The sequence below is a fragment of the Hemitrygon akajei genome, chromosome 4 (genome assembly GCF_048418815.1).
Source record: "Hemitrygon akajei chromosome 4, sHemAka1.3, whole genome shotgun sequence".
In the NCBI taxonomy this organism is placed as follows: domain Eukaryota; kingdom Metazoa; phylum Chordata; class Chondrichthyes; order Myliobatiformes; family Dasyatidae; genus Hemitrygon; species Hemitrygon akajei.
The window spans coordinates 141,898,489-141,920,919 of record NC_133127.1 but is presented as its reverse complement, the minus strand read 5'-3'; the positions used below and the strand labels follow the sequence as shown (position 1 = coordinate 141,920,919).

The 22,431-nt window shown below is 39.1% G+C and overlaps 1 protein-coding gene across 1 annotated transcript in view; it reads right to left on the bottom strand.

Moving 5' to 3' along the window:
* Positions 1-22,431, bottom strand: part of tenm4 (teneurin transmembrane protein 4) — a 2,228,071-nt gene that overhangs the window by 991,413 nt on the left and 1,214,227 nt on the right. The gene's annotated exons all lie outside the window — the stretch shown is intronic.

The following is a 22,431-nucleotide window of genomic DNA, read 5'->3' as shown; positions in this document are numbered from 1 at the left end:
ATGTTCGTTACTGCCAGCACCAAGATTTGCAAGGAAGAAGTCTAAGTAGGAATTCAGAAAATGAATCGTCAGTGGCATGTTTTTGTATGCTTGAAGCATTTTGTCAATGAGGTGCATGTACATAGTTTGGTGCTTCGTAGTTGACAAGAAAAGTTTTCAACATCTTTGATGCCTTCCATGTGATTTTCTTGTACTACTAGAAGTTCTTCAAGTTGCCTGTCATTGATAACCTGATTAACTTGTGGACCAACAAAAATGTCTCCTTTAATCTCAGCATCAGTTATTCTGGGAAACATTTGTCTCCAGTATCGAAATCCTTCACAGATATTTATAGCCTGTCTTAGACCTGTCCTGCATGCAGCATCTGCCTTGCCCGCAGCGTCTGCCCTGCCCAAGCATGCGCAGTTGTGTCTGTACAAGATTGAGAACGTTTCAGCTTACATTGTAGGCAACATTTTAACTGACTTGAATTATGAATTGAATTAACAAATACAGTATAGGTGATTTAAAAAAATGGTGTGTGTTATGGAAATTTCATGGTGATTTTCATGATCAGCAGCCCAAAATTGATAAGATATACCCAAAAGGATTCAGGAAGCAAAATTTTTGTTGTCTAGTGTAACAGCAGTTTAACAGGATGAATTTTCAGGGAGGGTTGAGGAAAGCTGATAAAGAATTGGCAACCATATCCACACAAAAAGAAAGATTAATATAAGATGACAGCTACATAAAATTTAAAAAACAGCTTTGGTGAACCATATCATGTTCTAAACCTTTCCCCATTGCTCCTCTTTTTAGTAGCAACAAGTGCAAGATTGGCTTAGAAATGGCAAAGCATATTTGATTTGAAAGGAAGTTACTACACCTGCTTGAAAATTTCTGTGTAAAATTTACCATGTATGTAGTTAGGGGCTAGAGACTGATATTTTGCTCCTAAGATGTCTTTATAGTTGTTCTAAAACACAAAATATTTATGAAAAAATAATACTATAATTGGGTTTTGGTTACAAATATCACTTTTGCAGTCAAATTGTAAAACAGCTGCTTATTTATGCAATTGCAGCAGAAATGAAATACAGCAGTGATTTTAAATTTAAATTGCAGAGCATACATAATGAAGCAGGATTGAGTCACAGAATGAGAAAATAGAATGCTAATTTCCTTAAAAATAAATTCATTCTTGTGGTTACTATTAACATCTGTCACAAGACCATAAGACATTGAACCCGAATTAGGCCACTCAGCCCATCAAGTCTGCTCCACCATTCCTTCATGGCTGATTTACTATCCCACTTAACTCCATTCTCCTGCCTTCTCCCTGTACCCTTTGATATCCTGATAAACCAAGAAGCTATCAACCTTTGCTTTAAATATAATCAATGACTTGACCTCCCACAGTGGTCTGTGGCAATGAATTCCACAGATTCAGCACACTTTGACCAAAGAAATTCTTCCTCCTCTCTGTTCTGAATAGACATCACTTTATTCCATGGCCATGCCCTCTGGTCTTAGATTCCCCCACTGTAGGAAGCAACCTCTCCACACCCACTCACCTAGACCTTTCAATATTCGATTGGTTTCAATGAGATTCGGAATCAGAATCAGGTTTATTATCATTGGCATGTATCATGAAATTTGTTAACTTAGCAGCAGCAGTTCAATGCAATACATAACATAGAAGAAAATAATAATAATAATAAGTAAATCAATTACAGTATACATATATTAAATAGATTAAAAATTGTGTAAAAACAGAAATAATCTATATTAAAAAAGTGAGGTAGTGTTCAAGGATTCAATGTCCATTTAGGAATCAGGTGGCAGTGAGAAAGAAGCTGTTTCTAAATCATTGAGTGTGTGCAATCACCTCCAACATCTTCCCAACCACTGAGGTCAGACTAAATGGCCTATAATTTCCTTTCTTCTGCCTCTTTCCCTTCTTGAAGAGAAGAGTGACATTTGCAATTTTCCATTCCTTCAGAACCATGTCAGAATCTATTGATTCTTGAAAGATCATTCTCCCACATTCTTCTAAACTCCAGTGAGTACAGGCCCAGAGTCATCAAACACTCCTCTTGTGTTAACACTTTCATTCCCAGAATTATTCTTGTGAACTTCCTCTGGACCCCCTCTAATTCTAGCACATCTTTCCTTTGATAAGGAACTCAAATTTTCTCATAATACATGGTGCAGTCAGAACAATGCACCTCCACCAATGTTCGTATCGTTTGCTAATTGGCCTCAAAGCCACTAATTCCATCATCCAAATCATTGAGATATAATGTGCAGTCTCACGTGTGACACCTTGTCAGAGACCATCTGAATATACAAATATACAGTATCTATCAATTCTCCTTTGTCTATCCAGCTTGTTATTTTTTCAAAGAATTCTAACAGGTTTGTCAGACACTATTTTCCCTTAAGGAAACCATGGTGACTCTGGCCTGTTTTACCAAGTGCTTCCAAGTACCCAGAAACGTCATCCTTAACAATCAGCTCCAACATCTTCCCAATCACTGAGGTCAGATTTAATGGCCAATAAGTTCCTTTTTTCTGCCTCTTTCTCTTCTTGAAGAGTGGAGTGACATGTGCAATTTTTCATTCTTTCAGAAACATGGCAGAATCAATTGGTTCTTGAAATATCATTACTAATGCTTCCACAATCACTTCAGCCACCTCTTTCCAAACCCTGGGTTGTGTATCATCTGGTCCAGGTGACTTATCTATCTTCAGAGCTTTCAGTTTCCCAAGAACCTTCTCCCTAGCGATGGCAACTTCGCACATTTCTGTCCCCTGACACTTAACCCTTCAGCATACTGCTAGTGTCTTCCACAGTGAAAACTGATGGAAAATACTTATTCAGTTCATCCACCATTTCCAGTTGACCATTACTACCTCTCCCTCATCATTTTCCTGTGGTCCAATATCTACTTTCATCGCTTTATATATCTGAAGAAACTTTTGGTATCCTCTTTAATATTATGGGCTAGTTTACCTTTGTATTCCATCTTTTTGTTGCTTATGGCTTTTTTGGTTGCCTTCTGTTGGTTTTTATATGCTTCCCAAACCTTTAACTTCCCACTACTATTGCATGCCCTCTCTTTGGCTTTTATATTGGCTTTGACTTCCCTTGTCAGCCACGGTTGTGTCATCCTTCCTTTAGAATACTTCTTCTTTGGGCCACCAGTGCATTTCTAAAGACTGAAATCAGATCTGACAGGGTGATTGCTATCAGTCAGTGCTACCTAAGGAATGCCTACAAACTTACTTATACCCAGATATGTCTGTTGTTGAAATATAAAGAAAGCAATTCCATTTTGTCAAGGCTTTTCTTCAAAATGATCCTATTTATTTCTGCTTACAAATGTAAATGTAACAGTATTGCTGATCATCAGTGTACATTGTAAATTCTTGAGGGCAGCAGATTCAACAGAACCTCCTGCTCATTAAAATTAATTGCCTGGGCAATCCAACTGACCACAAGCAAATTTCTTAAGATACAGACCCATATTAACATTATATACATATAAACATATGTGCAAATGCTCTATGCCTGAAGCACAAGGTTATAACATTATCTTGATCTTTCCAAAATTCAACAAAAGACAAAGCGGGTGATTCCCTCCAATAGCAGGCAATGAATTCTGTCACTCAAATTTAATGCCACCTCATTATCTTTGCTGGGATTTTCTTCAAATGCCTGCCATGCATAACTTGAAATTGGCAAAGAGAAATGTGGGTCATAGTCTTGCTCACATCTATTTTCAGCTACTTTCAGACACCCGATATGAACTGTAGCAAATGGCCAAGCTAACTATTGGTAAAGGGTTGTGGGCCCTTTCAAGACCTCAAGGAAGCTCTGAACGCCAAACTGCTGAAGGCCAAGTTCAGCTTTCAGGGAACATGATAAACTTTTATTATACCTCTGCCCTGTTAGGTGCCACTGAATTCTCATTCTGCTGCAATGCTCCCAAGGGATTTTCAGTCTGCTGTTGGTCGGCTCTCCTTTCGCAGCGAAAATCATCTCAGGAGATGATCTAGCACAGGAAATAATTTTCAACTGAGGGAAACTGAATGAATTTTTGCCAGCTCATGTGTTGCTCTGATATGTGGTTTTGTTTCCTCTATGTTGTTGTTAGCTATTTTCATCACCTATCCAGCAGGATATATATGCAGGTGACTCTTTATTCTCGCATGTGAATTTCCACATCTTCATTAACTTCAAGGAACATGAATCTCCAAACTACAGTACAATATGCAACTACTACAACAGAGTGGATGAGTGTCACTAAGGGAGATCATTCTGCTGATGGCATTTTCCTTTGCACAATATTTGACAAAATTAGTCTCTAAAACATAGTAAACACCCCCAAAAAAATCATCTAATAGAAACAGAATTTGAGTTAATCAGTTACAACAAAACAATAATATATCTCCAAATCAGAATGGTGTGAGACTTGAAGGGGAACGTTAGGACTGCAAGAAATTTCTTTGCACTTGTAGCCTTATCCATCTTGCTGATACATTCCAGACTTTAGAGAGGTATTGCATGAAAGCTACGTTTCAGAATTTTGAGAGCTACTTTTGTGGGGTACGTTGTGCATGCTAGGACTGCAGCTACTGTGTTCTAGTGGGAATTAATGAATCTTTAGGGTGCTAGATGTAATGCCAATCAAGCAGACTGTTTTGACATGGACAGTTCAATCTTCTTGACAGTTTTTGGAATTTTTGTTCAGAGGTAAGTAGAGGGATTTTCACTACATAACCAATTTGTGACTTGAATGATAATGAGTCACTTGCTACACAAGGCCAGCATCTTACCTACTCATTTAGGTACAGCATTAATATATTGGTCCATTTGAGTTATTAATCAATGCTGATCTCCATTGTACAATTATTAGTGAACAGCTCCACCAGATCTTGTGATGGAAAGAATGCCATTGGTAAAGCAGCTGAATAGAGCTGGGCCCAGAATATTGTCCTAAAGATCTCTCTAATGATGACTGATTACCTCCCCCCCCCAACACCACAATCATTATGATTCCAACCACTGTAATGTTTACCAGTTGATATCCATTAATTTCAATATTAGCAAGGCTCATTGATATTACACTCCAATATGTGATGCCCAGATGTCAAATTCATTCACTTTCACCTTATCTCTAGAATATACAAGTAACCTTCTTCACCTCATTCATTATTGTGCTACTGCTGCTTTTTTTAAATAGGACCTCACTGTATTGCAAGCTTCTTTGCTTTTATATTCTCTATATGCCTTTATTCCTCCAAGAGGACCACAACGTTGTCGTAGTTTGGAGGCTTGCATACCTCAATGATCCCGAGAGCTATGCCGACTGCAGTCAGTGCTTTACGTTTTGGCTCTTGGTAGTGTCACCCATGCCAAACAGATCAAAGGGTAGAGGCTAGAATATGAGTGGTCCACCAGTCCTCCAGGTTTGGGGGGGGGGGGTTCAGGTCAGGTACTAACAACCTTGACCAGTCAAACAAAACTGTTACAGAAACAGCAATGAAGAATCCTGCATCTGTGTGTGACGGTATACCTGAGTCTCCACCCAGGACTTGCATGGTTGACAGTAGTGAAAATGAAGAGGAAGCTACTGGCAAGGTGAAGGAAGTTCTGAACACCACCAAAACCAAGGCCAAAACTGGCCAAGGATAAACAGCAATGGAGGACCTTCATTGTTGCATTAAGCACCAGCAGGTGTAACAGAAAGTGAGTAAATAAATATATAGCTTTATTGATTTCTAGCCATAGTTGAACCCACACAGTGGGAACAACTGTGTGGATTACTCAATTTTTAAAAAATCTGGTAGAGTGGATCAGTCATGTGCAGAGTGTAAGAATTGTTCATTCACATTTTACTCTGTTGAGTATATACTGACATCCCAACCACTAGAGTATTATTCAACATTGATTTAAACATGACTCATAGGAAATAACTTAAAATCAAATTTTACATTATCAATATTACTTTCTTGACACGGTATTGTTTTCTGTAATGTAAACAATTCACATGGTGTATTAGCATCTTGTTTGGGCTCAGTAAAACAGCTTGCTTCTGATTCTGCATGAAAAGAGCCGACCTGAAATTGTAAGTATTTCTCTCATCTCTTGTTGAACATTTCCAAAGGAGATGCCGCTGCAAAACAGCATGTTTCAAATATGTCAGCAATAATAAACCCGATTCTGATAGCGATATTGAAAATTCTGTTTTATCTCAGCTTTTCAGCATCTGCAGCACGTTGCTTTTCTATAGTTTGGATAACTCCCATTTTGTGCAATTTACCTGAATACAACTCAAAATACAAGGGGAACTTTTGGCAATCTAAAATCAGGAAACAACTACTGAAAGCTGGAATGGCCATGTAAAATCATCTGAGTAATTGAATTAATTTGCACAGACAGGCAGGAAATGGCCAAGGACTGCTCACATAGCTTAGTTAAAAGGAAATTATTCTGATTAGTTGGACTGAATTTTTTGAGGAGTAATTAGTTCTGGCAATGAGAGCATAATCCTCCTGTACTTCAGGAAGGCCTTTCACAAGAGAGACTAACCCAAACAATAAGAGCCCATGGATCCAGGGCAATTTGACATGTTGGATCTGAAAGTGACTTGGTGGTTGGAGGCAGAAGGTGATAGTAAAGGGTTGTTAGAAAGTTATGAATACAAACAGGGAATGTGAGTTTCCTGAAATTGTTAAATTTGATGAGTTCCAAAGACAGCAACATTGCAGTTCTGCTGAGGTCCAACATTAGCCTGAGGATCTACACTTCCATCAAGGCACATTGCAATCTTTGGTATGCGGTATCCATTTCAACAGTCTCCAGCAGCATGCATTCTCTCTTTATACCAGGGGCCATCCATCTGCAAGGTCATCAATCTCTACCTCAGTATTTCTCTCTCTCCACAGTAGTTGTCTGACTAGTTGGCCATTTCTAACATTCACATTTTCATTTCAGTTTGTGTGTGTGTGTGTGTGTGTGTGTGTCTCCCTATGAGAGATCTCCCCTTTGTCTTGTGCATTGCATTCCTTCTCCCTCCTCACTGCAACTTAAATCAAACATATTTCTTACTTTTCCAGTTCTGACAAAGGACCTTTAATCTCAAACATTAATTTTGTTTCTCTATCTACAGATGCTGTCTGACCTGCAAGATGATGCAAAGCCTTGCTACACTCCATATACCATTAGGGTTTGCTGCCAGTCTGCACTGTTCTAGGTAGTTCAACACACATTAGAGTCTCTGAGATAGAGAGCATTAAAAATTAGGACATTAAAGTAATTATTAAAAACTAATTCATGATCCAAAGAGATGATTATAAGCCTTGAATTAAACTAATAAAATAACTTTTAAAGATTACTTTCCTCTTTGCCTCCCAGCCTACTGATTTGAAATCCCAAATTATTGTGGTCTCAAATAATGGCTTTGGTCTGTCTTGGCCCAGGATTGGAGAAGTGACTGGGGAATCGCAGCAAGACTGGGCACAATGTGAAATCGAACAGTAGAGCCAGTCACAAATCAAGTATCACTTTTCTCCCTTTCAGTCTTGAACAGCCACATGCCACAAAGCCTCTGTGGAAGTTTAAGACTTTTGGACCAAAAATGCCTTCAGTTGATACATCCTCACTTTAAGAAATCAGTGTCATAGTTTGCTTGCTCCAAGACTTGTTAAGCTATGACTTGCACCTTTGCAGACGGCAGCTGCTGCCTGAGCTCCCAGATGGTGCCTCATTGGCCTGGTGCCTGCTGGGTCTCAGCGCAGTGCTGCTGAGGCGTTCTTGCTCTAATGGTCACATGCTGAGGGGCAAATAGAGCAGTGAAAAGGGGTGAAATAGAGTGGGAAGGTAGGAAATGGAGGTGATGGGAATAAAGAAAAAATATGCAGGGTAGTCTGGGGTTTAACAGTGTATTGATTATGTCCAGCAGCCCTAGTGCAATGACACTGCCCAACTAGATTCCATCTTGCCATCTCATCTAGTTGGCCCACCCCACAGTGCTGCTATCTGTAGATTAATGTAAAAAAGCGAGTTGGGGAGGTTGTGGCAAATGTGCAAGATCCTGGAAAGGAGGAGATAGGGATATTAAGATTTATGTCTACAATGGTGAGCTCCCAGCACATGGAGTGGGCTGACTATATGCTGTGCCGAGGACAGTGCCCGGACCAGTGTCAGAGCAGAGGCATCTATAACCAGGAGGTGCCAGTCACCAGCTGCATCCATCTGTGCCAGCAAGGAGATTTTTAATATATTAAAATGACTTTGGGAGGATTTAAATAAATCCAAACCATGTCACACTTCAAATCTTTCAGGATATAGTACTGTTAGTGTAATGGACGACTTGTTGGACTGTGAATAAACAGGTCATAAATAGAGACAATGTGATCCAATTCCTGTGAGCTACTCATGGTCATGCACACTGATGGCAATATCACATATAGAGAGTAAGACCAGGAATGAGCATGACAGGTAGTAGCTGCTTTAACTGTTTTTCTGACAGCCAGGTTTCAAAGGACATGGATCCGTGGATCCGGAGGGGGCATTAGTGCGCCACTTGGACACAAGTCGGGAGCTGATCACCCCCGGCTGGGTCGCCCAGGCGAGGGTGTCTGATGATTAAAGACCCGAAACATCCTACACCCCCGGGTTCATCACTGAAGATGTGTCCAAGTAGCACTCTACAACTAACTATGTTGCATTGTACTGCTGCCGCTAAGCTAACAAATTTCACGACAGATACCGGAGATATTAAACATGATTCTGACTCTGATTAGAGGTCTAGCTGAATCCGAAGATAAGACTTCACTTCAGTGCTTCTGTACCCCGGGTGACTCTCCACTGGATGGAAAGACAGCAGCTAAGAAAAGGGGAGGAAGAGAGAGGAATGTTTGATCCAGGGAAGTTCTGTGCATGAACAGAAATAGTTCAAAGAAATCTTACTTCATGGAAGATGTGGGGAAGGATGGAGAGAATTTAATGAGCCAAGAAGGTTATTATTGTGGTTGTGGTGCAGAAGGAGGGATGTTGATGATCAGAAGTCACGGGGACATCGACTGAGAATTTATGAGGTGTGGGAAAGCAGGAATCAGATTGCAAGGGAACAGCTTCAAAAAGTGCCAACAGATTATGGAAAGCAAAACAAAATCTGCCTAACTCTAGTTGCAGATTCCCTGTTCTCTCCGTCTGGAATAGTTAAACATAGGCTAAATTGAAGTGGGTACTTCATTTAGTGATAAATTTATGGATGCCCTACTAGTGAGCAACTAGAATCACAGCAAGTTTGTTGATCACACTAGATTACCTGGGTGTCACTATCTCAGAGGACCTGTCCTGGACCCATCATATAAGTATAATTGTGAAGAAAGCACGACAGCATCTCTACTTCCCCAGGAGTCCACAGAGATTTGCAAACCATCAAAACCTTGTTAAACTTCTATAGGTGTGTGGTGGAAAGCTAGTTGACTGACTAAGTTATGGCCTAGTATGCGAACACATTGAGTGAAAAATCCTGCAAAAGATAATGGATTTGGCCCAGACCAACTAAAACCCTCCCAACTATTGAGCACATCTACATGAAATGTTGTCGTAGGAAAGCAGCATCCATTGTCAAAGATCCTCACCACCCAGACCATGCTCTTTTCTTGCTGCTGCCGTCAGGTAGAAGGTACAAGAACCTCAGAACTCGCACCACCAGGTTCAAGAACAGTACACCCCTCAACCATCAGGCTTTTGAGTGAAAGTGGATAACTACACTCAGACAAGGACTCTTTTAACTGTGTATTTCATGCTCATTTCTTATTGCTATTTATTTATATCTGCATTTGCACAGTTTGTTGTCCACTGATCTTGTTTACAGTTACTGTTCTATAGATTTGCTAAGTATGCCTGCAGTAAAAGAATCTCAGGGTTGTATTTGGTGACGTATGTTCTCTGATAATAAATTCTACTTAGATTTTGAGATATGTTATTGAAATACCAAAGCAACTTCTCAATTCATTATCATTCATATCAAAACCTGAACTAAGGTGATGAGCACTGACGTTCCTCTGGCACACGAAGTAGACACACAGTGAAATGCAATAGGTTACAAATTAAGAATTTTTCCTTATCTATCTGCACAGAAATTGAAAGATAGTCATTCAAAAAGCAAGTGGTTTAGCCTTTTTTTTGAAGTAACCATTATTGTTCTATTTTCTCTGTGGGCTACAGATCTAAGCTGTGTTAAAAGAACACTGATCTGGAGCATGTGGGTATAGGATGGACCATAGACCTGCCTGATAAAGGGAATATAGACATGCCAGTGAAAAGAAAATACAACTATACATCTGTAAATTGGCAGTTTTATTTTAATATTATGAAAATATGCTTAAGTTAAACAGTAAAGAATTGTCTCACTCTTCACAATAAATTTCACTCTGGTTTTAATGCCGACAGCTCTGATGAAATATTGTTTAATCCTGGTCATGTGCTGCACCAGTGCCATGTCCTTATACATAGAAAGAATGAGAAACCCCTCTTGCCTTGAATAGTAACCAAATCAGAAATTTTTCTTCCTAGAATTTGGTACGAGCTTAGTCCAAGTGACACTGACATGCTTTGCAGTCCCATTTTAATTACTTCTGACTCAGGAGTTATTATTTTCAGTAAAGCGAGTAATTCCATGTACTTCTTCAGTCATAATTACTTCCAGTCAAATGCTTTTCAGGAAATGAACCACAATATTTGATTGTTAAATAAATATCCAGGTTATAAGGCCTTTTACCCTTGGAATACAAACTCAAACAGCCCTGTGTTGTTGAGAAGCTGCTGCGCTAGTGAAGGTTCTTTAATGTTCAAGTTAAATACTAAATTCACAATTTTAAAATAAAACTGCATTTCACAGTATGTGGCTATCCTTTTATTAAATGGTACCTTGTTAAGCTATGGATTCAGGTAAGTGTCTGAGGTGCTAGCACGGCTCCTACTCCAGAACCAGTTTGCAAAGTGCCATAGCAATTTTCAGTGATTAGGCTTTAATCAGAACTCTTAAACAGTATGCCATACTTTTAGTAAGTTTTAACTTTACTTAGTCAATCAAAGGATCATTTTGACAGCTAAATTGAAGGGATAACATGTAATTATAATTTTCAAGATTTCTTTCACATTTCTTTGTCCTGCCATGGGTGTGGCAATTATAAAGCTTGGAAAATTAGAGCTTCAAGCAGTTTGATATGATCCATGTCACAAACAGGAATGATGTTTACAATTCTTCATAATCTTCATAATGATTACATTGCCACACTCTTAATGACCTTAGATTTTTGAATTAATGCCAATTACTGCTATAATTTTAGTAATACATATTAAAAGATCTCATCCATGATAGCTTGGTTGAGACCACTATGCCTTACATATACCAAGTGCACACATCTATTTTGTAGAGGGCAAATTTTGTGGCAGATACTGCTAAGTGTAGTACCCAGAGATTAAAATAATTTTAATCAACAGCCTGTTTATTTTGTTGGAACATGTTATAATAAACCACAGTTATAATAAATTTAAAAGTTAAATTATTTTATTTTATGTTTACTTTTGATATGGCTTCAAATCTAGAGGGATTTGTATCGGTATATTTTTAAAACAGCTAAGAAAAAATATTGAAGGAGTTCTGAGTTACTTGCAATTGTTTTTCAATACAAGTATAGTTTTCACAGCCATCATCCTTGAGGACATAGTTATATTTTCAGCCAATGTTAACAATATTTTCAATTGATATTCTAAGCTCTGTACAGCAGTAAATGTTATTACTAAGAGATTTGATTAATATTATAATTATCTTGAAAAGGCTCTTCATAGTCTTCAAATATGTTAATATATAATGATATACCTCACAGTATGTAGATTTGAATCATATATTTAAGTTTTTCCTCCCTTTTTCATTGCAGGCTATATTTCCATTTGCAAGCCTATTTTATTTTTGAATTCTCCATAATAACAAGTTGCGTTCACAGTATGGATTTCTTGAGCACATTTTCACTTTCAGTTGAGTGTCGTACAATTTTAAAACATTAAAACTTAAATTAACATAACAACCATCACGTTTTCATTGTATTTTGTGATGCCCTTTAGAAGAGATTAAAAGACCCCATGATTTTGCTTGCTGCTACACAAATATTGGAGAAAGGGATTCAGTGTGCCAGACAAACAGGACAAAATCCATGAGAGACTAGATCATATTTACATCATTGTCATAGGGACAAGCAAGGATCCATAAGTGATGGTTAAATAAGAGGAATGAAAGAGGGGAAGAAGGGAGGGAGAGGGTTTTCTGCTTATGTAATACTTTTTATAACTCTGAACATCCACAGCAGTTATTTTGTATGAAATTCTATAGTTTGTGTGTGTACAGTAAAGTCTGATAACATAGCTCTGAGTTAAAAGGCAAGACTTAGTGGCATTTGAAAGTATACCTCAGGCAGTATGTTGAGTTTCAAAGTTTTACAGCATCTCTGCCATTAATTTGAGAGAACTGTCAGAAATTTAATTTAACATTTCCTCTAACTTTCATCTTTAAGAGTAATACAAATTAATCTGCTGGAACTTAGAGGGTAAAGTATGACCACTTCAACAACCCCAAAGCTTAGGATAAAAAGAAAGGGTGAAATATGATTAAATTCATCTCAATTTGTTCTGTAACTCGAATCTATTTTAGTGGTTCTGTTAAGGAAAACATCCTCACCTATTTTTTGATTCTCAGAATTAAGAACTCCAAAGTTCTCTCCTTATCTTTTCTGGAATAATTAAATGATTTTTTAGTCGCTCTGAAATTCTTGCTTTGCAACAGGGCAAGGTCTGGAATATGTCCTCTCAGCAGATTATTCCTACTTTGCTCTGCTTGTCCCCTGGAGACTGCTGCTCGTGTATACCAATGTCTCTCTTGTTAGTGATATGGTGGAGCATATGACCCCTCCCTGGATACACAGTAACCCGTCTGAAATGATCCTAACAAACAAGAGCATTGCAAAAATACTTGAAAGTGCTCTCTGGAGCTGCGGTAGTGATGTTAATCAGAGCAGTTAAAGGCCTTGTTAGTCTTTGGTTAATTGCTTGTTGCAGCCAAAAATAGTTTGCAGATTATTCATGGTGTTGGCAAAGACCGCAGACCAGAAGAGAATCCAATTGGCTGTTTTTTTTTCTAATTATGTGCATTCGGAATGGTTATAGTATTTGATGTGAAGAGCTAAGCTATACTGATTATGCATGTACAAAACATCAAGACATCTTTATTTATCTTTTTATTCTATTATAGCTATAACTGTATTTCATGATTGAATCATTTTTTAAATATCAATGCTTATACTTAACATTAAAAGATTATGTAGTCATTATTGAAATGGGTGAATGTCAAGACAAAGTTTAGAAAACCAGTAATTTTATTATGTTATTAAAGATAAAAATATTTTTCAGGCATTACTGAAGTTTCTTAACACAAAAATACAACTACAGATGCTGTGGATCAAAGAATACGTACACAACGCTGGAAGAACTCAGCAGGTCAGGCAGCATCTGTGAGAAAAGAGTAGCCAACGTTTCGGGCCGAGACCCTTCATCAGGAATGGGGAGGAAGAGAGGGCCGAAGCCCAGTAATAGAGATAGGGGAGGGGGTAGGGCCTTGAGGCGCCAGGTGGAAAACCAATCAGAGGAAGGATAAAGGGGGGAGGGGAGGGGATAAGCATGAAAGAACTGTAGAGATAAAGAAGCAGAAAGTTGAAAGGGGAGAGAGGCAGAGAGAGACCTGGGATAGGGGGAGGGGGAGGGGGAGGGGGAGGGGGAGGGAATTACCAGAAATTGGAGAATTCAATGTTCATACCAACATGCTGGAGGCTACTCAGATGGTAAATGAGGTGTTGCTCCTCCAACCTGAGTTTGGCCTCATCATGGTAGTAGAGGAGGCCATGTATGGACATATCTAGATGGGAATGAGAGGCAGAGTTGGTGGGTGGCAACCGGGAGGTCCTGTCTATTGTGACGGATGGAGCGTAGGTGCTTGATGAAGTGGACACCCAATCTGCTTCGGGTCTCGCCGATGTAGAGGAGGCCGCACCGGGAGCACTGGATGCAATAGACGACTCCAGCAGACTCACAGGTGAAGTGTTGCCTCACCTGGAAGGACTGTCTAGGGCCCAGAATGGTGGTAAGGGGGGAGGTGTGGGGACAGGTGTAGAATTTGCTCTTGCAAGGATAAGTGCCAGGTGGGAGTTCTGTGGGGAGGGACGTGTGGACCAGGTAGTTGTGGAGGGAACGATCCCTGCGAAAAGCTGAGAGGGGTAGGGAGGGAAAGATGCGCTTAGTGGTGGGGTCCTGTTGAAGGTGGCGGAAGTTGCAGAGGATAATATGCTGGATCCAGAGGCTGGTGGGGTGGTAGGTAAGGATAAGGGGAACCTTGTCCCTGTTGTGGTGACGGGAGGATGCGTTAAGGGCTGAAGTGCAGGAAGTGGAGGAGATGCGGCTGAGGGCATCTTTGATGACACCAGAAGGGAAACCATGATCCTGAAAGAAAGAGGACATTTGAGAAGTCCTGGAACAGAAAGCCTCATCCTGGGAGCAGATGCAGCGGAGACGGAGGAACTGGGAATAGGGAATGGCAGTTTTGCATTGGGCAGGGTGGGAAGAGGTATAGTCAAGATAGTTATGGGAGTCAGTGGGTTTGTAGAAGATGTCAGTGGATAGTCTGTCTCCAGAGATGGAGACCGAGAGATCAAGAAAGGGGAGAGAAGTGTCCGAGATGGACCAAGTGAATTTAAGGGCTGGGTGAAAGTTAGAGGCAAAGTTGATGAAAATTGACAAGCTCAGCGTGGTTGCAGGAAGCAGCACCAATGTAGCGGAGGAAAAATTGGGGAGTGGTGCCAGTATAGATTTGGAGCATAGACTGTTCCACATAACCCACAAAGAGGCAGGCATAGCTGTGACCCATGCGAGTGCCCATGGCACCAGCCCCCAGTGGACCTGCTGTTATGTGGAACAGTCTATGCTCCAAATCTATACTGACACCACTCCCCAAATTTTCCTCCACTACATTGACGACTACATTGGTGCTGCTTCCTGCACCCACGCTGAGCTCGTCAATTTCATCAACTTTACCTCTAACTTTCACCCAGCCCTTAAATTCACTTGGTCCATCTCGGACACTTCTCTCCCCTTTCTTGATCTCTCGGTCTCCATCTCTGGAGACAGACCATCCACTGACATCTTCTACAAACCCACTGACTCCCATAACTATCTTGACTATACCTCTTCCCACCCTGCCCAATGCAAAAATGCCATTCCCTATTCCCAGTTCCTCCGTCTCCGCTGCATCTGCTCCCAGGATGAGGCTTTCCATTCCAGGACTTCTCAAATATCCTCTTACTTTCAGGATCGTGGTTTCCCTTCTGACATCATCAAAGATGGCCTCAGCCGCATCTCCTCCACTTCCCGCACTTCAGCCCTTAATCCATCCTCCCATCACCACAACAGGGACAGGGTTCCCCTTGTCCTCACCTACCAACCCACCAGCCTTGGGATCCAGCATATTATCCTCTACAACTTCTGCCATCTTCAACAGGACCCCACCACCACCGCTCATGGATGCTGCCTGACCTGCTGAGTTCTTCCAGCGTTGTGTGCGTATTCACTGAAGTTTCTTAATTCCATAAATCATACATTACTAAATTAAACATTGCCTAAAGTGCATATTTTATAATGAAGTGATTAAATTCAGCTATTGAAAAGTAAAATTTTTAACTCCAAGTTACCCGAAAGCTTAATCTATTTTAATATCCAGACGCAGATTGATTTTTAACATGATTGCTGGAAAGGATTGTTAAAATGTCCTAGCAAAATGTTGTCTTGTTTATGCTATTGAAGCTTTCAACATTTCTTTGATTTCTGCAAAAGACTATAATTTAAACAGAGATTGAATGCTCAGCATTTTTATTTCAGGCAAACAATGGTATTCATTTAAAATTGTTAATATTCGTAGTTCAGTTTTGGCTGCATGTGTAAGGGGAAATTGCTGTGATTAGTATGTGTTTTTATGTTTATGGATGATTACCAATAAAAAGCAAACATGTCAATGTTTACAGGGAGCTGTGGAGGGAATAGGAGTGGAGTTCATTTGCTGGGAAAGATGATAGATTCATTCTGTCTGACTGAATTTGGCTCTGGATTTGATGATCATTTCTGGATTTCATTTGGCAGGGCAGTGGAAGACATGGAATGATGGATGGGCAGCAACAACTGTGAGCCAGGGCATATGGCAGGAGGTTTTCAGATGGTGTTGGAGTTAGTGGTTGGGAGTGCTGTCTATTCACAAGGTTAACAATGTTGTTTGTTGAGCACAAGTGGATGCATTGCTGTTCTCCTTTGCATCTGCAGGTTTTCCTGAAACTCTGTAAACAGGACAGCAATGCAAAATTGGAAAAGATTAATCATTCTCCTATCAAGATCCACAATTTTATCCAAATTACAGATTCATTCCGCCATTTCCATCCCCAGGTTCCCTAAACTGGGTCCATTGTCTGCACTGCTATCTTTATAATGACCAAATTTGAAGTGGGTTAGATTTAAATTCTTCAAGATTTTTTCTTTAAGAAATATTTACTTTTGGGGATGTTTAAGTGCTTTAAGGTTAAAGTTATTGAAGTGTAAAGTCTACCAACATGAAAACCTCTGTTAGTCACTCACCTACAGGAAAGTTTTGCCTACATTTTACAGTAGAAAATGTAATTAAAAATCCCTTTTGCAATCTTTTTATGGCTTAAGATACTTTTATATCATTAAAACCTTGTAACATTTATCATATGTTAATTTATGGATATATGCAAAGATTGTACTTTATGTCAAGAAACTTATTAACAGTGAATTCATCACTTGTACATTTCTGAGATATTCCAGGAGTGCCAATTCATAATTTGTACATTCTTGCTTATGACTTATCATCCATCAAGATGAAAAACCACTCTGTGCCAATGAATCAATTCCAAGAATTTCAACAGCAAACTTAGAACCCAAAGTCACCGTACACCTTTCCTTGCAACATTTTCACATTTAAAGAAAATAGATTCTTGCTGCTCTTTTTTGACACCACTGTTTAGCCAATTTTTAATGCAGGAATGTTTTGCTGAAGGTACAGAAACATTTTATTCTGTCAAAGGATGAAATCAATGACATAGTGCCACACTTTGCATGACTGCTTATTATTATGACAGCTTCTATTTACCCTGCAAACATCTCCCAGCTACAAGGGACATAGGAAATCTTTCATGATATTTTAATAAATATGTTAGTGCCACCATTCTACAGGGTGTGATGAGCTGTGCCATTTATACTAATGCATATAGTGCATATAGATAATAATTATATATTGTAAGAGTTGATCAAAAAATTCTTCCTCCCATTAAAACTTTCTGGTCTAGAAATTCATTCACAATGCTCAGAAGCACCAAATTTGATCGAAAATCTTATCTCTTAATCGATCATCCATGTTTTTGATATACATTTATCATTAGAATTTCTACTAATGCAATGTTAATGTACAAAATATTAACATTGCATAGGTAATGGACCCTCAGACCTTCTTTTGGAGCCTACCCTAAATTATAGTTAAAGTCTCCTCATGCATTGCATAAAGAATCCATTCCTGCTTGGGATCAAAAGTGTCAATCTTTCCTAAGGTAGGTTCCTTTATTTATCTGGTCTTTTGTAGAGAAACCCCCAGCATCTCATTGCCAAACTGCTAATGCAATATGCTCTTGGCTATCAGAAGTCTCCCCTTCCTTTTCACTGGTCTGTTCCCATGCCTCTGACCTCTTTTTGGACATCCTGATTTCCAGTTATTTCAGCATTTTCTTTCTCATTCCTGATCCCCTCTCTAATGGTCCCATCTTCTCCATTTCCCATTCATCACCACCTTCACTAATGATCCCAACTTCTCCATTTCCCTTTTATCTCCATCCACTCTGAATTCTTGATTCTCTTTGGTCACTTCACTGTTCCTTGCACTCCAAAACATTCATTATTTTCACCAATTCCTTCTCAATACTCTCATCAGACACCCCCCCCCCCCAACTTGCAAGCATCCTCCCACACTAGTCTTTGCTTTACCCAGTTCCTGTCTTCTGCAGAGACTGCTGTAATACATGACCAATGAACAGGCCTGGGACATTGAGTAATGCATCCTCTCCTGTACTAATGAACTTAATTTATTATAACTCTAGCCATACTTTATATTTTACATGGGATTGGTTATGTTGCCTTCTTTGCACTGTTCTGCAAATTAGATGCATCTTTTCTCTGTTTTGATTTCCAGACTGAATCAGTATTCCAAATATTATCCTTCAGTCCCCATGCATTACAAACCTCAGCATCACTTCTTCAAGTTTTCACTTTGTCTTCACAACTCTCTAATTTATGCTTCAGTTGACATTTTCAGATTGCCTTGTGGCCTTGATGATTACATAAAGTCCCTTTTTAAAGTTTCCACTGTTATTTTCTTCACACTGTGACATTTGTGATATATATTTTTTAGGCTGGCTGCAGTACATGACAATAACCAAAAAATTCTACTCTCTATTGGAGTGTCTGACCGTAAACCTATTTGTATATTGTTGGTTGGGTTTTCTCTCTATCCTACTCTCCATAGTTTTGTATTAAAGACAGATATATTAAATTTACATTTGATTTCAGTATCCAGATCATAGCACCAATATCTGATTCTCCACATCTGGACTTTGCAGTTCCCAAAATGATCTGCATTCCAGTTCCTGATGAAGATTTTATCCTGTCCCAAGTTTCTAACTTTGTATTTTGTGCATTGTGGGTTAACCAGTTCTCCACAGAAACAAAATCTTTCTCAATTTCAGTTATAGATCAAGTACAGGAGGGGAGGAACAACTATCTTCCTTCTGTTGAATGCTCATTGAAACAACAATGATGGTTTAATCAAGCAGCAACTTTGGTGATGTCTTCCAGTGTTTCTGCACAGTTGCTTCTCTGTTCTGCTTCACAGACTCTTTCATCTTTAGCCATCAGTGAAAGGATTTTAATGTTACCTCCATTGGAGAGGACCTTTGTCAAATTTACACTATTCTAGCTCTTCCTTATGATTAGACTGTGACAAATTAGATGGCTATGTGTTGAAAGAATAATGTTGAAAGACTGCCTCCTGAGTTGGGTAGTTGAAAGTCATCTCAGAGATCTGGGAAATAAACTAAACAAATATTTGATATAAATTAATATGTTTGTATTAAAAGATAAGCCAGAGAGATCTATGTAGATTGTAGACTCAAAACATAGATATTGAAGGTGTTGGGTGTCTGGGGATTTCAATTCCTGTTAGTTTGCAGTTCTGGGATGGGCAAGAAATTAAATGCCCTGAAGTGATCTTAAATCAAAAACCTAATACTAGTGCTGTGGCTCAATTTATGAAGCACTGTCAGGTGTGGTAATGGTAACAAATGTAATAGAGGCATTTAAGAGGCTCTTGCGCTGAGAATGATGGGATATGGACATTGTGTAGACAAGAGGGATTAGTTTAGTTAGGCATTTAATCACTGGTTTACTTTGCTTGGCAATTGTGAGCTGAGGAGCCTGTTCCTGAGCTGTACTGTTCTATATTCTAAGCATTGAAAAAAAAACACTGTAGAAAATGTAATACCTGCTTCTCCCTGTGCATGGGCTCAAAGACAAAATATATTCTGAACTTTGGAGATGCAGCTTCTGTTCACAGAAAGGCAAGTTAAAATACTAAATAAAGTCCAATGTATACTCCAGCTGCCACCAATAGTACACATTATATGCCTAGACACAGGATGCCCAAACCAGTTCACGTGATCCTCTGCCACGCTTCAGTGAAAAGCAAGATGATCGGCACAGTTTCGACCAAGATCTCAGATCTTCTTAATGGCCTTGCTGTCAAATTAATTGATTATTTCAATTCCTCTCAATGTAATTAGTTGTGCAGTAGATATCAAAATCCTACATAATTTCATCTGTATCACCAAAAAAAGTAAGGCAGGTCACTACTATGCTCCCAAATAAATAGTTGAAAGATTATAGGGTTAAATTTCTTTGCAAAATAGAGCTTCTGTTGAAATAATACTGGTGGGGTGGGACTGACTCTTTCCATGCAGTAGTGGAAGGAAAGTTGCATTTGCGAAGAATGGTTGGAAAGATGGTATCACGGAGGAAAAAGGATAGGTGGGTGATGTCTGAGCCTGTGTCCCTCTGGCAGTACTCTCAAACAACAATACACATGAAATCCAGACATACCTTACAGATCCGATGTAGAGGTAACAGTTTGGGATTGGTATTGTGAGTCAGATATTTCAAGTAGTGTGTTTTAATTTCAAAATCCTTCCAATCCTATTCCACTCCAGAAACGATCAACTTCTACGTGTTAACAACAGATTGCTTTTGTGTATTGCTTTCTGGCCATTAGTTACTCACAATAATCTCTTTATAAAATAGCTCTGCTTTCAGGATCATTATGACTACTTCTAATGTCAGGTGAAGAATAAAACAAAATATTCAGGTACAAGTCTAGTGTTGGCTGTTTGCTCGTTGCTGATGGATAATTTATCATCTGTATTTCTGGAGTGTGATCTTATGTGAAGATGGGCTTCCATCCATTGTGTTTGCTATAAATGGAAAATCAATGTTATCAACTATGAACAACAAATGCCCTTGATCCAAACTACAAAACTTTGACAGATGTACAGTGCATTGTCTAGTTACACAGAATTCAGAATAGTACAGTACAGGAACAGGCGTATGGGCTCACAACGTTGTGTCAAACCAAATAAATTAGTAATCAAATGACCAACTAAACTAGTTTCCTTTGCCTACAAAATGGCCATATTCTACAATTTTCCTCATATTCACATGCTTATCTAAATGTCTCTTAGAAGTCCCTAATGTATCTGTCTCTACCACCTATCTCAGGCCATGCATTCCAGGCATCCACCTGTATTTCCTTCACCTTTTCTTTGAACTTACCCTCTTTCAGCTTGAATGCACACCCTCTGGTATTAAACATTTCAACCCTGGGAGAAAGATATTGTCTGTCTGCTCTACCTATGCCTCAAAACCTCTATCTGCTCTCCCCTCAGCCTCAGCAGCACCAGAGAAAACCACCCACGTTTATCCAACACCTGGTTATACACATGCTCTCCAATGCAAGCACTGTCCTGGTAAAACTTTTCTTCACCCTCTCCCAAACCTCAACATTCTCCCTATAATGGAACAGTCAGAACTGTATGCAATACTCCAGCAACAGCTGAATTGGAGTTCTATAGAGCCTGCAACATTACTTCATCACCTTTGAACTCAGTGCCTTGAATAATAAAGGCAAGCATGCCAAATGTCTTCTTTTTTAAAAGAAATATTTATTTATTTTGCTCAGCATAACAAAACATTCGATTTCCAGATACATTTACATTTCTTCCCCTCACAGATATCAGCTATCAGAATACTTCCATCAAAATATAGACATCACCACCACATCCTATACAAAAGCCCTTGTTAGTATAGCAGACAGGTTTACATCTATATGCTGTAGAAAAGGTTGCCATGTTTTATGAAAACTGTTTTTGAGTGCACCATACATGTCAAAAAGTCCAAAGGGATGTATTCCATGATTAACTTACGCCAACCAAAAAGTCCAGGGGCCTTATCGGATATCCAACAAAGTAAAATGTTCTCCCTCGCACAAAAAGTTAGGATGTTATAAAGTTTTTTCTGATGTGCATTAATAATACGACTACTGGGCAAGCCTAAGAGAAAAGGCACTGGGTCCAGTTCAAGCTCCATCTTCAGAATCTTTTCCATTTCACCCAAAATATCACTCCAGTATGCCTGAAGTTTGGGATGAGTCCAAAAACAGTGGGTGAAAGTTCCAGTATTTACTTCACATTTAAAACTCATTGGAGAAACCCCCGTCTTAAATTTCGAGAGATGATCTGGAGTCAGATGGGCTCTATGCAGAATTTTGAGTTGCAATGCTTTAGTTCTATTACAAACTGAAATCTTCTTTGTATTATCACAGATGTCTTCCCAGGTTTCAGCTGTAATTTCTACTCCCAGGTCTTCCTCCCAGACCCTTCCCAGCTGCTCAGCCTCTCCACAAAAGCATTCCCTCAGGATGCTGTAAAAAGTACTAATGGAGACTTCACCCTTAGAACAAAACACCCTCTTCTCTATGTCAGAACTACAGAAATCAGTTAACAATGATGGTTTTTTCTGTATATAATCTCTTATCTGAAAGAAACATAAAAGATCCTTGTTGGGTATGTTAAATTTCTGTACTATTTGACTAAAAGACATCATCGTTCCTTCATCAAACAAGTCTCCTAGATGGAAAATACCATTAGAAAATCGAAGTTTAAATCCAGAAT